Source organism: Benincasa hispida, chromosome 3 (genome assembly GCF_027475165.1).
Source record: "Benincasa hispida cultivar pf3 chromosome 3, pf3_genome.v1.1, whole genome shotgun sequence".
NCBI lineage: Eukaryota > Viridiplantae > Streptophyta > Magnoliopsida > Cucurbitales > Cucurbitaceae > Benincasa > Benincasa hispida.
In genome coordinates this window covers 47,916,371-47,920,565 of record NC_143480.1, presented here as the reverse complement: position 1 = coordinate 47,920,565, position 4,195 = coordinate 47,916,371, and positions in this window count along the sequence as shown.

Here is a 4,195-nt window from a genome sequence, read left to right as displayed (position 1 = left end):
CCCTTTTTCAAGATCTAAAGTCAGCACTTAAGAGAAAAACCTATCTACTATCCCTAGATCGGGTAGGAGTGAATTCCATCTTACAGAACTACGTCTCCAGCTATCTACCCGGTCTTACCCCTAAAATGGGAAGTTTATTGAGTCGACGATGTTGAGCCACTCTCACCCATGCAGATTAAAGAATAATCTTAAATAAACAGGACTTTATAATTAGCTAAGGATTAAGATCAAATTAGCTAGGTCATTGAATTGAAATAGTCAATCTTATCAGTAAACGATGTTATAAAGTAAAAGTGACTATTTCATGGTCCATTTTTATGCAAACTCATTGCATAGGATGCCCTCACTTGCATGTCTCTACATGAATGATTCAAAATCGCGTCGCTTGTATCAAAATACAAAGTGAGTCGCATCCATAATGTCCCTAGGTTAAGGTACCCAACCTTATCCCTATACTATAGACCGTTTTGTCTGTTACTCGAACTTGATCCACTTTTATGTCTCCAAATAAAGTTCAAGTGTTCATGCTATAGTCAGGTGTTCTTACTTTATTAGATTTAGGGTTAAAAAGATGCAATTCACATATTTAGTAACTTTTTTACTGAATAACCTCAATAACAACTTATTGTCAAGAATATATTTAAAGTTTACAAATCACGAGTTTTAGGACATACAACCTAACAAGGAGCTAGGAACAGACCTATACAAGACAGAGTTCACTCATTCCGTTGTTAGGGTAAGTAAATGAATTGCTCTCTTAAGGGCTGATTTTGGATCTTGAACAATGAGGTGCCTCACCCTCTCATTGGCAAGGGAGGAGTCAAGTTTATAGTTGGACTATAACTAATTTTTCATTAGAAGGATTGATGGTACTTAAGCGAAGTTATATGTAAGTATAGGTGTAAAATAATAATTTTACCCAGCTGTAGTTATGAGCAATTTGTGAAGAGTCAACTTACTGTTGATTGGTTATATCCATGGACAGAGAAATATATCTACAGTGAAAAGAGTGCAATTGTCGGTCTTTAGTAAAGTGACCGACAGTTAATGAATGTTGATTAATTTAATTAAAGAGTTTAATTAATTAAAATCATATTATTGGAGCTTCTAATTTATAGGTCTATAAGGTCCACTTGCTAGCTCAGTAAGGGTTGAATAAGATTCAATTCATTTTGGATTAATTTGAGTTGTTGAAATTAATTAAAGGAAATTAATTGTATGAGAAGCAACTAATATAATGTATATGGATACATTATAATATAAAGTTTGATGAGAGAGATAAATATTTGAATATGATTCAAATATTAATTATATGAATGAGATTCATATAAAACTATAGGTTAAAATTAATATTTATATGATTCATACTAAAACTATAGGTTATATGAGAGAATATAAAGTTAGATTATATTATATACGATACAATATAAACTATAAATTATATTGTATGAGATATAATATAAAATTTAATTAATTATATTATTTTAATATAAGTAAATGTAGAATAACTCGCTACGTGATGAAGGGAGTTATGAAAATAACTCCTTTCATTCTCTCATTTACAGGAAACAAAGGTTATTTTGAGATAATGGGTGATACACAATGAAGGTTTTCTCTCTACAATTCTTCTTCCTCTCAAAGAACTCTCTCAAGAATTCCTCTCAATTCCCTCACCAAAATTAAATAGACAAGCCCATAACTCCATCGCGATCCTTACCTTGAGAATAGCCAAGGAAGACTTGGTGGTGGTGTCTAAAAAAAGTTCTTTTCTTCTTGTTTTCATGAGGATGAGTTTGTGATCATTTGGAGAGGAGAACGTGAATATTGTTTTTCTACAAGGATAAGTTTTCTGTCTTCCCTTTCCTTTCTATAATAATTATGTTTATCCTTGTTCTGTATTTATTTCTCTATTTTAAGTTGCTTTACAAAAAGAATTCACTGACACAAAGGTGATAATTCACTTCCGAACTGGGATTCCATCCCTTCAATTAGTATCAGAGTCAGGTCGTGTCTTTGAATTTCTTTTTGAAAACGAAAATTAGAGAAATTGTGGGTATTGCACTGCATTGTTTGAATGTTGGTTTGCAAATTGGACGTTTTCAACATTTTGATCTTTAGATTTACTGCTTTAAATTGTTTAAAGTTATAAGGGCTTGTTGTTTAGGGCATTTAACTCATGCTATCGAATCTATAAGTATGTGTCGATCGTGATGCAAGTGTTGTTGAGAAAATTGGTGCAATTTGGAGCAAGAATGTACTCAGATTTGAAGCAGAAATTGCATTATATGCTAGAGCATAAGAGGAGAGTGTTGCAATGCTACCCTTTATGCTATAGCATAGAAGGGCCAACGTTGCAATCCTTCAGCCAAGTGTTGCTATGCTGGAGCAATTTCCAAACTAGCATAGTAATGCGCTAGCCAAGCAAAACAACATTGAAGCAATTTCTAGACTAGCATTGCTATGCTCTAGTCGAATATTGCAATGCTTCGAGACGGTCACGTGCGCGGGCTCAGCGGTTTGGAGGTCGTGGGTTCGAGCAGAAGTGGTGCAACAGACTTTTTTACCTGTTTTTTTTTTTTTTCAAATTTTACGTACATTGTTTATTATTGATTAAATTAATATAAATGTTATATTAATTTAATTAATTTTTAGGAGTGCCAATTTTTTGTCCAATTTTGCTGTTTATTTAATCTTACATATTATGTATAATTAATTTTTATATGTTGCATAATGTATGCTACATTGTCTTTAAAACCCCGTCATAGGATAAACATTTATCATGCATCATATTTAATATAATTGTTATATTATGTAGTTGCATGGTGTTATTAACATGTCCATGCATCATATTGAATATAAATTTTATATTATATGATTGCATGTATCATTAACAATACCATGCATCACACTATAGTATAAAAGTTATATTATATGGAAGATGGATGTGTTTTATTTTCATTAGTTTATAATGTAAGTATTATATTATATAATCAAAATGAATTTGCATTGAGCATGACATTAGTTAGTAAATATAATTTTTATATTTAATTACTGTCATTAGATACATGATTATAGGTTTTAATTATTTTAGTAATATGTAAGTTTTATAAGTTTGATGATTAGAATTAAAATCTATAATCAAGAATTGCATGCAAATATAGGTTTCAATTAATTTTAAATGGTTTAAAATTAATTCACCTAGACCTATGTTAAAATATTTCTAATATAATTAGAAATAGCTTAACCTTTTATTTTCTTTTTAATAGGATTAAATTGAAAATAGTAATATATTAAATTTTTAAAATAATTATCTAGGACCTTTGTCTAAAGAAGATTCTGTTTAAGATTGGGGTATTTAGGCCAATGAAAACGAAACACTCCTACTTAGGAACTGACCTCGAAGGTGAATTGGACAAGTATTTTATAAGCACGCAATAAATGATTTAGTTTAGGGCTGACAAGAGAAACAACAAATTTTAAAGTTTTATTTGGAAAAATGGCAAAAAAGTTTCAAAATTATAAAAATAGCAAAATAAATTTATATAATAGAAAATACTAATAAGTAAATGACAAAATTAAACAACCTGAATACCACAAATACACTCTACCTAGACATTTTTGAACCACAAATACATAGTATCTAAACATTTCAGAAGCAAAATTAAAAATCACCCAATATGGTCCTTTATGCAAGAGAAGATGACGAGCAGTCGATGAGGGTCATTGTCATTAGAAACTTATAGATGTATATAACAATGGACTTCCCCCAACGTGAGAAAGAGTAAAGTTGATTTTATCAGAAAGTTGTTGTTGGCAAATGAATATGTGAAAGAATTGCAACTTCATGACGATGTGACCATTGGAAGCATGATTGCATTTGACACCAAACTAGTTGTAGGGAGTCTCATCATCTCCATTCCATGTGACTATTTTGCTCATTGGAACTTAAAAGCCAACATTAAACACTATCAATCCCACAACTTCATATTGAAAATAATGTTCAAAATAGAAACAAAAGTAGAAAACATGCGTGCAAGCGAAAAAAGGTCGGCAACCTGGTGAGGGTGGTTGTTAAAAGCTAGCCAGGATGATGGAATTAAGAAAAAGACTAACGATCGAAGACATGTGATTGCAAAGGAGAAAATGATATTTTGGGGGCGGCTAAGTGAAGAAGATGAAGAATTGAGATTTAGGG